General features: G+C 41.2%; 1 protein-coding gene across 1 annotated transcript in view; it reads right to left on the reverse strand.

Annotated features, from left to right (window-relative positions):
* Positions 1-12,039, reverse strand: part of LOC106610754 (transcription regulator protein BACH2) — a 46,909-nt gene extending 34,870 nt beyond the window's left edge. Inside the window, exon 1 of the mRNA XM_014210291.3 lies at positions 11,723-12,039. The gene's annotated coding sequence lies outside the window, so the exon portion shown is untranslated. The remainder of the gene's footprint in view (positions 1-11,722) is intronic.
* Positions 12,040-13,163: the final 1,124 nt, after the last annotated feature.

Below are 13,163 nucleotides of genomic sequence, written 5' to 3' on the forward strand. Positions count from 1 at the left end.
GCATCCCCTAATATGCTGTAAAAAAAACATACACATACACCAACATAGAAATAAACTCACTAGAAATCCCCCTAGTCACGCCCTGACCTAAAACACCATAGAGAACCCAGAGGGCTCTCTATGGTCAGGGCGTGACAAAATCCTACAATCCGGCGAGCACAATTCTTGCCATCGGTAGGTCCGGATGAATACATGAATGTGGAATGATCTGTCAAGAAACGCCAAAATTCAACCACAATGTGAAAACAACTGTCATGCTGTGAACATGAATTGTCAATTCCATGCCTATTAAACGTGATGTACTGGTGGCACAGATACGAGCACAGCCCACTGGGCACCCCACATCATATCAACATGGATAATTGGGTAATATTTGATTGAGATGTTGATCAATGAGATTACAATCTATATTCACCCACTGAAAAAGACAGCCAAAAGTTTGTTGAATTTTCAATGTGTTATCACTATGGTTTCTAGTGATGTGCAGTTCGCGAACAACTCGTGCTTTTGGACTGACTACTTTTACTGACTCGCAAGTCATGACTTGTTTTTCTGAGCGACTCGTTCATTTTAGTCATTCGTTTGACCTGCTAGTGCTGGCAGAGTTTTACAGCGGGATTAATAGATACTACTCCTGCTCAGCGGCTCCAGAGATGTGCTCCGACCACCAACAGTCTGTCATATGTGCGCAGGACAATAGATCATGAGCATAGAGGAAAAAGACATATTAAGAATTGATAATTGATTGTGCTTGGTGCAAGAGTGAATGCAATTCATTGATGATTGAATATTATGATGGACAGAGCTTTCTAGAAGCTCAACACACTCGAACACTCGAACTCTAGAACCTCAACAAACTCGAGGAAAGAATCGTTGGGGTTCTGCAGTTTGCCGAACGACATTGCGCTTATCACCCTCACGGCAGTCAAGCAATGCACTCTGTCAAGAGTCTTTCATAATCTAGTCCGGTTGCGGCCCCAACTAGACGTCGTTTCAAATGTATCAACACATTTGTATGCCAAGCAATCAACAAATGTACATTGTTAAAAGCACACGTTTACAAGTCTCAGTCACAAATGACAGCTCCAATAAGACACCTATTGTGAATGACGTGAACGAGAGGCTTGTCGAATCATGACTCTTTCGAGTTTTCAGTTCATCGTTCACCAGTCGTGCTCTGGGCATGACTGACTCAAATGAACAAAATGAGTCGAAAGATTTGTTCTTTTAACTGAAGTTGAAAAGATCAGAGTCGGTTAAAAGAGCTGAACCTCCCATCACTAAATGCTTTCAACTGTCTAAAAGCACAACCAAATTCCAATGGAAAAACAATGTCTCATTTTCGGTTTAGTCGCCACCCAAATGTCTATCATTGCACATTCAACCATTTAAAAGCACAACAAAGTTGAAATGGGAATACAATGTCAGATATTTGGTTTATTTATACAACAGATTAATGGGTTATCAACGTGCTTCATCTAATAGCAGAAACAAATGGTCTGGACTGGAGATGTGATTACATTAAAAGTACATGGTGCAAATGATCAATGCCATTTGAGATTCTGCACAGATTATTACAGAAATTGTGAAGATCTCCACAGACCTGCGAAGACCTATGCATGCTATGTTGAACATGCACGCCTTAAATGATTACATACGAAGAAATGTATAGTTACAGTAACCTCAAAATGTGGCCATGGATGTGTTAGGGAAAGGGGGATACCTAGTCAGTTGTACAACTGAAATGGGTCTTCCGCGTTTAACCCAACCCCTCTGAATCAGAGAGGTGCGGAGGGCTGCCTTAATCAACATCCACGTCTTTGGCGCCCAGGGAACAGTGGGTTAATGCCTTGGTCAGGGGCAGAACGACTGATTTTCACCTTGTCAGCTCGGGGACTCCATCCAGCAACCTTTCTGTTACTGACCCAATGTTACATTCATTTGTAAGATAACCTTAACTTTAGGTTATTTGCTGTATTACAAAAGTAATATTGAATTGTGTTTGGTTGACAAGGCAACCAAATATAAACATTTAAATGAGATATATCTACTGCTTGGTTAGTTCCATCTGAGCCACTGGCTTAATCCCATTCTTTAACTTTTATTTGTGTTTGAGTTGGAGACGTGAATCCAACATATAATTTGTTAACTCGTCGGCAACTTATTAGGCTATTAATTTCATTTCAAAAGTGATATTGAATTGTTTGGTTGTCAACGCAACCAAATATCAACACTTGATGTATCTTCTGCTTAGATAGTTCCATCTGTCCCACTGACTTCGTCTGGCTTTAATTCCAGTTTGTATACAAATTAATAATTGATACATTGATGACTTTTTTTCAAATCCAATGTATTTTCCACACAGATTCCACATCACAATGCGTTGACAAATTGCATTGAAACAACGTTGATTCAACCAGTCTGTGCCCAGTGGGAGGGATGTATGCATCCTTTCACACTTTGATAAAAATGCACATTTCTGCTGTGCTAGTAGGGCTGGGGGATATGGCCTAAAAATCATATCTCGATTTTTTTTTCTAACTTATGGGCGATTCACGTTTCATAAGAAATAGCACAAAAGGTCAATACGTTTTTATCAATGTGTGCACTTCCATACATCTTGCATTAAAAAAATAAAACATTTTATTTCATATAGGAATTTGATGGAATATAGGTTTCGATGCAGGTTTGCTGACAGTCATGATGAAAAATCACGGGATCCAGGTGTGAAATAGAATCACATGACAGACACCGCTGCTTGAGCACCATTAAACCCTCTACTGCATTCACAGACAATATCTTAATGGAGGAGAAAGAGAGAGAAAGAGAGAGAGAGACAGAGATATAAAGCATAATAAAGGTACATAAAGGAGGGAAAGCTAAAGATAGAGAATACAGAAAGAAAAAGACAATGAAAGTGATAGATAGAAAGAGAGGGATATTCATCTACAGCCTCTCTGGTCTGTCTGCCCTGGAGCGCTCTGGCACTCAGGCGTCCCCAGAGACAGTCTGTCCTTATCACCTTGGACGGATTGATGGGAGTGATAATGGGGAGAGGAGAGGAGGTGGTGAGGCGTCGCTCCGACTGCTTTTCCTGCACCTCAGCAAACCTCTCAAAGAGACAGGAATCCTGATATACTCAGTCATACCCGCACTTGACTTTCACTACGCTCTACACTTTAAATTATACATGTACCTCACAGCACTATCTGTACTCTGTACATACTAGGGGGCTGTGCTTCAATACTGCCTGCCAGACAGTGTGTGGAAGAATAACATACGAGGTGATGTCTCGTATGGATAGATTCCACATGGGTAACGGTAGATTCTGTACTATGTCTTTCTCCAGTGGAGTTGAATCCAATGCATTGGTACCACTGTCTGTCTATCATACAGACGTTCTCCCTCTGTGTGACAGCACCGAGAAAAACCTCACAGGGCTTCACCATACATAATGTAATTGTCTATTTCCATGTAAAAGGGCCAATGAGCACCAACATGTGAAGTACATAGGAGCATGTCAAATTGGCTGTCAAATGCAAGCTAAGAGTCAATATTTTTGAAAATTAAGGCATATACTGTATACATTTTTCAACAATTTTCCATCCTATAAACTAGGAATAAGCAAAGGCTTTGATTCTGGTCAAACAGAAGGAAAAGAGTCTAAGAAAACATCTACCAGAAAAAGTCTTAAAAGGTATAAGAAATACATCAAAACAGAATAATGTTGAAGTAAAGACCCCTGCCAACTAATATCAACAGTTATATTTAGTTTAGGAGAAATGTTTCTGCCTTCTATAAGTATAAGAAACATTGCCTTGTGCCTTGAAATTCTGTTACCAAAAACCCACATATCTTTAAGATATTTTCTAATTTCTCTCCCTCATGAGGAAAGGATAATGAAAATTCACAAAAGTAACAAGTAATGGTAGACCTCTCAATTAGTTATAGTGTTTCTCCCCTACGCTAAATTTGCAACCGCTGCTGAAATAAATCCTAAGGGAAACACTGACTATGAGTGGAATATGACAGGCACACACACGCACACATAAAAACGCAGCAGAAACACACACACAAGCGGACACAGACACACAGGCATATACAGACACAAAGGTGGACAAACACACACAAAACACCCTCTGGCAATGTCCTCACATGACGAATCTAAGATGAAAATAGACCTGCATTCAGTTCAGCTAGTCCTATTTATTCTTATTACGGCAGCCGGCAGATAGCATAGTGGTTTGAGAGGCAACCGGGAGGTTGCCAGTTCAAATGCCAGGTCTGACAAGAAACATCTGGCAGGAAGTGAGCTGGCAACTGGAGGGTTGCTGGTATCAAATCTTAGATACCATCGCCTGCTGTTGTGGACTTGAGCAAGGCACTTAACCCCCCAAAACAACTGCTCCATGGGCCCCATAGAATAGTGTCACCCTGTTCCATGTGTATCTTTCTGAGAGGCTGGGATATTTGTTTTTTTTTACCTTTATTTAACTAGGTAAGTCAGTTAAGAACAAATTCTTATTTACAATGGTTAACTGCCTTGTTCAGGGATAAAACAACAGATTTTTACCTTGTCAGCTCAGGGATTCAATCTAGCAACCTTTCAGTTACAGGACCAATGCTTTAACCACTAAGCTATCTGCCACCCCAAAGCAGAAGTAACATTTCTGTTTGAGCTTGATACAATTAGACTAATAAAGTGATCTTAATCTTAAATCTGCAATGTGCAATTTTTGGGGCGACCCAACCAAATTCACATAGAAATGTGAGTTACAGATCTGTCATTCTCATCGAAAGCAAGTCTAAGAAGCGGTATATCTGTTCTATGTGTGTTATTTCTATGCTTCCCGTTCTTAAGTTTTGTTTTTGCGTCTTTAACTTTCGGTTTGGTACATCAGCTTCAAACAGCTGAAAATACAATATTTTTGGTGATGGAAAAGATATTTCACAGCGGTTTAGATGATAAAATGATTCACTACATTGCACCTGCTTGTTTTGTCACATAAACTGAAATTAGGGGAACTATTACAATTTTAGCAACCAGGAAAAGGCGGAGCGATTTCTGCATATTGCACCTTTAATCTTAATTTAGACACAATCTACAATTTCCACTATAAATGTGACTGTCAAAACGCTACTGATTTTGCTTTTCTGTACAGTGCATGTCCACATATCTTGGATGTGTTGCTGATATGACAAGGCAGTGAGAAGTTACCACAAGCGAATCCTGTTATTTAAGCGAGTGACAGTGACAAAACGCCTCCGTACATACACAGCACAGGAAGTGTGTTTCACTCTCCTCCCAACCACATGTATGTCTGTCACAGGATGCAAATCACCAACCTGAACCTGCCCACTACACACTTACTCATTCGAAGTTACTGAAGTAGAAGACAAGCCACACTTGCAGTGTTGTGTATTGATGGATGCCATATCTACTTTAAAAAATATATATTATTATCTTTCGTCTCTGTGTTTGAATCATTTTCCTTCAATTCGCTGAATCTATATCACCAGAGAAATCATCCGAGTGAGGGAAACAGCACCCCTCTGTTTCAGTATGTGTAGCCCATGTATCTGATGCTGTCTGGACAAAAAGAGTATGACATGTTACCACCATAGCCTTAGGTTGATTGATGTTTTGCAAGCATTTGATTTCCCTTGATAAAAAAAATAAATAAAATAATTAGCCAATCAGCGTTGAGCTGAGCTCAACTAAAGTTCAATATGTAACCCTAGCCTAGATGTTGCCTAGTATGCTCAGTTTAAAGCTGATATATGTACATTTTTGGGCAACCCAACCAAATTCACATGGAAATGTGAGCTATAGATCTGTCATTGAAAGCAAGTCTAAGAAGCGGTAGATCCGTTCTATGTGCGCTATTTCTATGCTTCCCTTTCTTAAGTTTTGTTTTTGTGTCTTTTACTTTTGGTTTTGTACACCAGCTTCAACCAGCTGAAAATACAATATTTTTGGTTATTGAAAATATATTTCACAGAGGTTTAGATTACAATGATTCTCTACACATTGCTTGTTTCAAATAAAATCAATAAAATCAAATCAAATCGTATTTGTCACATGTGCTGAATACAACAGGTTTAGACCTTACAGTGAAATGCTAACTTACAAGCCCCTAACCAACAAAGCAGTTTAAAAAATACAAATAAGAATAAGAAATACAAGTTACAAGTAGTTAAAGAGCAGCAGAAAAATAACAATAGTGAGACTATATACAGGGGGTACCGGTAGAGTCAATGTGCGGGGGCACCGGTTAGTCAAGGTAATTGAGGTAATATGTACGTACATGTAGGTAGAGTTATTAAAGTGACTATGCATAGATATAACAAAGAGTAGCAGCGGTGTAAAAGAGAGGGGATGCAAATATTCTGGGTAGCCATTTGATTAGATGTTCAGGAGTCTTATGGCTTGGGGGTAGAAGCTGTTTAGAAGCCTCTTGGGCCTAGACTTGGCCCTCCGGTACCGCTTGCCATGTGGTAGCAGAGAGAACAGTCTATGACTAGGGTAGCTGGAGTCTTTGACATTTCTTGGGCCTTCCTCTGACACCGCCTGGTATAGAGGTCCTGGATGGCAGGAAGCTTGGCCCCAGTGATGTACTGGGCTGCACGCACTACCCTCTGTAGTGCCTTGCGGTCGGAGGCCGAGCAGTTGCCATACTAGGCAGTGATGCAACCAGTCAGGATGCTCTCGATGGTGCAGCTGTAGAACCTTTTGAGGATCTGAGGACCCATGCCAACTCTTTTCAGTCTCCTGGGGGGGAAAAGGTTTTGTCGTGCCCTCTTCATGACTGTCTTGGTGTGCTTGGACCGTGTTAGTTTGTTGGTGATGTGGACACCAAGGAACTTGAAGCTCTCAACCTGCTCCACTACAGCCCCGTTGATGAGAATGGGGCGTGCTCGGTCCTCCTTTTCCTGTAGTCCACAATCATCTCATTTGTCTTTATCACATTGAGGGAGAGGTTGTTGTCTTGGAAACACACGGCCAGATCTCTGACCTCCTCCCTATAGGCTGTCTCGTCATTGTCGGTGATCAGGCCTACCACTGTTGTGTCATCGGCAAACTTAATGATGGTGTTGCAGTTGTGCCTGGCCATGCAGTCATGAGTGAACAGGGAGTACAGGAGGGGACTGAGCACACACCCCTGAGGGGCCCCTGTGTTGAGGATCAGCGTGGCGGATGTGTTGCTACCTACCCTTACCACCTGGGGGCGGCCCGTCAGGAAGTCCAGGATCCAGTTGCAGAGGGAGGTGTTTAGTCCGAGGGTCCTTAGCTTGTTGATGAGCTTTGAGCTTTAAGCAATGAATAGCATTCTCACATAGGTGTTCCTTTTGTCCAGGTGGGAAAGGGCAGTGTGGAGTGCAATAGAGATTGCATCATCTGTGGATCTGTTAGGGCGGTATGCAAATTGGAGTGGGTCTAGGATTTCTGGGATAATGGTGTTGATGTGAGCAATGACCAGCCTTTCAAAGCACTTCATGGCTACTGACGTGAGTGCTACGGGTTGGTAGTTATTTAGGCAGGTTACCTTGGTGTTCTTGGGCACAGGGAATATGGTGATCTGCTTAAAACATGTTGGTATTACAGACTCGGACAGGGAGAGGTTGAAAATGTCAGTGAAGGCACTTGCCAGTTGGTCAGTTCATGCTCGCAGTACATGTCCTGGTAATCCGTCTGGCTCTGCTGCCTTGTGAATGTTGACCTGTTTAAAGGTCTTACTCACATCGGCAGAAGTAGTTTAGCTTGTCGTAGGCTCGTGTCACTGGGCAGCTCTCGGCTGTGCTTCCCTTTGTAGTCTGTAATGGTTTGCAAGCCCTGCCACATCCGACAAACGTCGGAGCCAGTGTAGTACGATTCAATCTTAGTCCTGTATTGACACTTTGCCTGTTTGATGGTTCATCGGAGGGCATAGCGGGATTTCTTATAAGCTTCCGGGTTAGAGTCCCGCTCCTGGAAAGTGGCAGCTCTAGCCTTTAGCTCTGGGCAAATGTTTCCTGTAATCCATGGCTTCTGGTTGGGGTATGTATGTGCGGTCACTGTGGGGACGACGTCATCGATGCACTTATTGATGAAGCCAATGACTGATGTGGTGTACTCCTCAATGCCATAGGAAGAATCCCGGAACATATTCCAGTCTGTGCTAGCAAAACAGTCCTGTAACTTAGCATCTGCTTCATCTGACCACTTTTTATTGACCAAGTCACTGGTGCTTCCTGCTTTCATTTTTTCTTGTAAGCAGGAATCAGGAGGATAGAATTATGGTCAGATTTGCCAAATGGGGGGCGAGGGAGATCTTTGTACGAGTCTCTGTGTGTGGAATAAAGGTGGTCTAGAGTTTTTCAACATGCTGATAGAAATTTGGTAAAACAGATTTAAGTTTCCCTGCATTAAATTCCCCGGCCACTAGGAGCGCTCTGGATGAGCGTTTTCCTATTTGCTTATGGCGGAATACAGCTCATTGAGTGTGGTCTTAGTGCCAGCATCGGTCTGTGGTAGTATGTAGACAGCTACAAAAAATACAGATGAAAACTCTCTAGGTAGATAGTGTGGTCTACAGCTTATCATGGCGAGCAAAACCTTGAGACTTCCTTAGATATCGTGTACCAGCTGTTGTTTACATATATGCATAGTCTGCCACCCCTTGTCTTACCAAACGCCGCTGTTCTATCCTGCCGATACAGCATATAACCAGCCAGCTGTATGTTGATAATGTCGTCGTCCAGCCATGTTTTGTCACATAAACTGAAATTAAGTGAAGTATTCGAATTTTAGCAACCAGGAAATGGCGGAGCGATTTCTACATATTTCACCTTTAATTACCAAGCTAACTTTTAACAGTTTACTTTTTGCTGACTTGAGGTAACTCTGTGGTTCTAAATCAGTAGTGGTTTAGTAAACTGTCGGAAACGTTAACTTGCTTGACCATGATGTATGTCATGTAACTGTTTGTTACACGCAATATTTGCCTTATGGACATCACCGGACAGATGTTGCTCTCCGGTTTTGTGATGAAAGAAATGTATGTGCTGTTGAATTTACTCCGCCTCTGTGTGACTGTTGTCTTTTTGTTGTCTCGGCCTTATTGTATATCCCGGTGGTGTATGAACGAATGGGTCATAGAGCAAACAACGCAATTATCACAACATAGGTTGTAATATGGAATTTTTCATGGCTTGGCTTCCTCAGTTATTATACCCACGCACCACTACTGCACACTTGACACGATTATATCCTCCTCAACTATCATAACTGCTATTTTAACATCATTACATTTTACAGTAGTATTTGTGGTTATAAGGTTAAATTATTGAGAATATTGTTTTAAAAAAGTGAAGTAAAAAAAAAACAGGTTAGGTTAGGTTCAGACTTGTTTTTGATGCATTCATAAAATGCTGTAGCAGCTATGCTGAATATTTCACTTTCACAAGCAGTAGCCATGCATGGGTAAAATCACAGAAAAAAAGCCCCCCAAAAAAGCCATATTACAACCTATGTGTTGTGATAATTGCGTTGTTTGCTCTATAACCTGTTAGTTCATATGCCTTGCCGTGATATATAGGCCTGAGGCCGAAACAATAAGAAGACACAATGGCAAAATAAATTCAACCACACCTTTGTTTCATCACAAAACTATAGAGCAACCTCTGTCCGGTGACGTCCACAAAGCATATTGCATGTAACAAACAGTTAAATGACCTACAGCATGGTCAAGCAAGTTCATGTTTTCGACATTTTCGGACCACTAAACAACTATTGATTTAGAACCATGGAGTTACTGAAAGTCGCAAAGAAAACAGGAGCTGGCACCACTATTACAGCACCACGGGTGGGTGTATAACGCGAACATCTAGCAACCCCAAAGTTGCAAGTTCGAATCTCATCACGGACAACTTTAGCTAATTAGCAGCTTTTCAACTACTTGCTACTTTGCAACTACTTAGTATTTTAGCTAACCTTAACCCTTTAACCTAAATCCTAAACTTAACCCTGACCCATAGCTAACGTTAGCGGGACACCTACTAGAATTCGTAGCATATCATACATTTTGCAAAAATCGTTACATATCATACGTTTTGCAAATGTTTAACATATTGTACATTTAGCAAATTCGTAACATATAATACTAATTGTAATTTATCATAAGAAATGGGTTATGGAAATCCACAAATTAATACATACCATAGAAAACGTAACATATCATACTAAATGTAGTGTCTCGGATTTATGTACAGAATAATACGAAATGATGGGCTGAAACAAACCCGAGGGGCGCTGTTTCGCTCGCTCGAATGCTTTCTCCAGTGAGATACATTCAGCCGCTTGCGAATTGATGAAACATTATGAAACACAGAGAGACGAAAGATAAATGATTTTATTGGTCAATTTTGGGGGCAAACCTGGCTTCACTTGGCATCCATGAATACACGCCACTGTTCACAAGTCATCTCTCACATGCCACGTTCTATTCAATTTAGGACATGATCCTGGTGCGTGGCTGTGTGCATGTTGCTAGCTTCCCCATGCATGGTTGAATGTGTTCATTGACTGGCTCTGGCAGACTGACAACAACTCAGGGTCGTCCAAGTCCCACCTCCTCCTTGCCCCCTCTCCCTCACTCTATCCTTTAATTTCAAAACAATGATGCAAATCTGCTTCCTCGGAATCAGATGCTGTGCAAAACATGTTCCACTCTCAAGTCCTTGAGTTGCTGTTGCACCCAAATCCGCCTTTCCCGGTCATGTAAGACCATAAACAAGGAAAGATAAGGGAAAGCAAATGACCTTAGTATGATTAGATTAAAACAAAGAGGCAGCTGTTCAAAGACTGCTCAAATAACAGGTCAGGGAGTGCGAGTGACACCACATTCCAGATTGAAAGATTACAATATTATTAGATGGCCAGAAGGGGTAGACGAGATTCATGCATGGCACTGAAACGAAATCCCTTATATCAATCAACGCAATTAATCAACAAAAAAATAAGATTAGGACATTCAATCATTGATCATTTAAAATAATAATTTCAGACATTCATCTACATATGTTAAGATTTATTGTCAGCTGTAATTGGTGTTTGTAGCCTAACACGTGGGGAGCAGAGTGACATCTAGCCGTGAAACAAAAATTGTCATTGTGTAATTTATTTCCCGTTTTTTGTGAGTAAAAATCTATATTGCATGATTGCAAGTCACTAATTCGTTGAAAAACGTTAATAAAATGTCCTTCTAGCGCGGCCAAGGGCGGGAATAAGAGCTACGAGATGTGATCCTTTGTCCCTCTCTGCCCCCCTTTCCGCAAAATGACAGTGCCCTCATCGTTATGGAAGCTCGAGTCATGTTGACCACGCAGCGACCACCCACCCTCTGCGCTTTGACCGTTCGAAAACATGCCCCCCACAACAAAGCGCACTGTCACCGTTCTGCACAATGGGACGACCACTTCAAGGTACAGCCAAATGAAGGATATTCGTTCGCTATGCTGATTAACAAAGTAAAAAAATAAAAAAATACACGCGTCTCTATGCATTTACGTATGCATATGATTTGATGTCAACAAAGAACTTATGGGAAATGTAATGCAATGCGCGGCAACATCAGTATAAAACAATCACTGCAAATTGAACCATGCAATCTGGAAAAGGAACGCACTTTAAACCAAAGTCATAATGTAATTAGTTATAGGTAATAAGCAGTAATAAGCTCACCGTAACTTTCCCGTTTTCTTGCACGTCAGCGCTCCGTTGGTCTCTTACAAATTAGAATGGTTCCACATGGTGACTTCAGCAGCACCCCCTCCAAACTGCTGAAACCGCGTGTTTTTCAATAGTCATCAATATTTAGTTTTATAACGTGTAAAAGTGTGGTTACACTATTACAATTGCTGAATAGTGAATGTTACGGTTTTTGTCCCTTTGAAAGACAGCGTGCAGCCTCCTCTGCTGTTTGTATCGATTATGAAACGCCTTCTCCCAGGAGCTACATTGTTGACATTCGAGCGCTGACGTCACCCTGTCCCTCATTCACAACAATGCGCTGTGCAGAAATTACGCTACAGCCCCCGTCGTTTTGACATTTTACTCAAAATAGCGGGACGCACTTGGGGTTGGTGAATTGGCCTTACAGTCATGTCACCGTAAGTCCCCGTTTGGCTATAGAAGTGTTTGATTCAGCGCGGAGCGAGGCACAGGAGGATGGCTAGGAATGAAAACAGCATACAATGACGATGATCTTATGATGATCCACCATTAATAATAAAGAATAAAATAACATCCTATCGTCATACCAGCCCGAAGCCATAAAAAAGCTACAATAATAATACATTTAAAAAATCATAATAATAATAATACATCTCACTGATGACACATTTAAACCCATTTATGACCAACCCCCCATTAACTGATTATCATCACTCAGAGCAAACAATCCCCTTATTGCACATCACCAGTCTCTCCTTGAGTTGCAGAGATGCTTGTCAGACTCTATTCACATCACTGTTAGACCTCAGGACACAGAAAGCATGATCTCATCCTGCTACAGATCCATGACTGACTGACTGAACAATAGCCAGCATCAGCAGTGTTCACAACCCCATTCCCCATTATGCTACTAAAACCCTACACAATCACCATCAAGTGATGATGATATAGGCTATATAATGGTAATGCTACTGATAGTATATTTTTCTAAAATAAATCATTTTATGGCCTATGAGTTTCAAGTTTCAAAGCATATTTACGGAAGGCATATGTGTCTGTTTGAGCATGCAGCTAAAGGTGAGAATGCCACAGGCAAGAAACAGTGGGCTTTGACATGATACATGCTTGTTAGTCACCTACACAGAAATCCTATTTCAAGACAATTGTTTCAGGCTGTAACACAGAATGTGCGTGAAATATCATGGCAAATCTCTCCACTGTACAAAAAACCTACATACATTTCATTTCAATGATCAATTATAGACAATAATAATCAACAGCCATTTGTTACATAATTAGACAAATATGATTCAGAGGTTACAGCAGACATGAGACTGTCCACTCCTCTGCATTATGCAGAGACATATTGGTTCAGTATGGAGGCCACTCTAATATAGGTTGAACAAGGGAGCAATAGTCAGGCAGAGAGAGTGTGTTTTCTAATATAGAG

Source organism: Salmo salar, chromosome 09 (genome assembly GCF_965601325.2).
Source record: "Salmo salar chromosome 09, fSalSal1, whole genome shotgun sequence".
NCBI classification, from domain to species: Eukaryota; Metazoa; Chordata; class Actinopteri; order Salmoniformes; family Salmonidae; genus Salmo; species Salmo salar.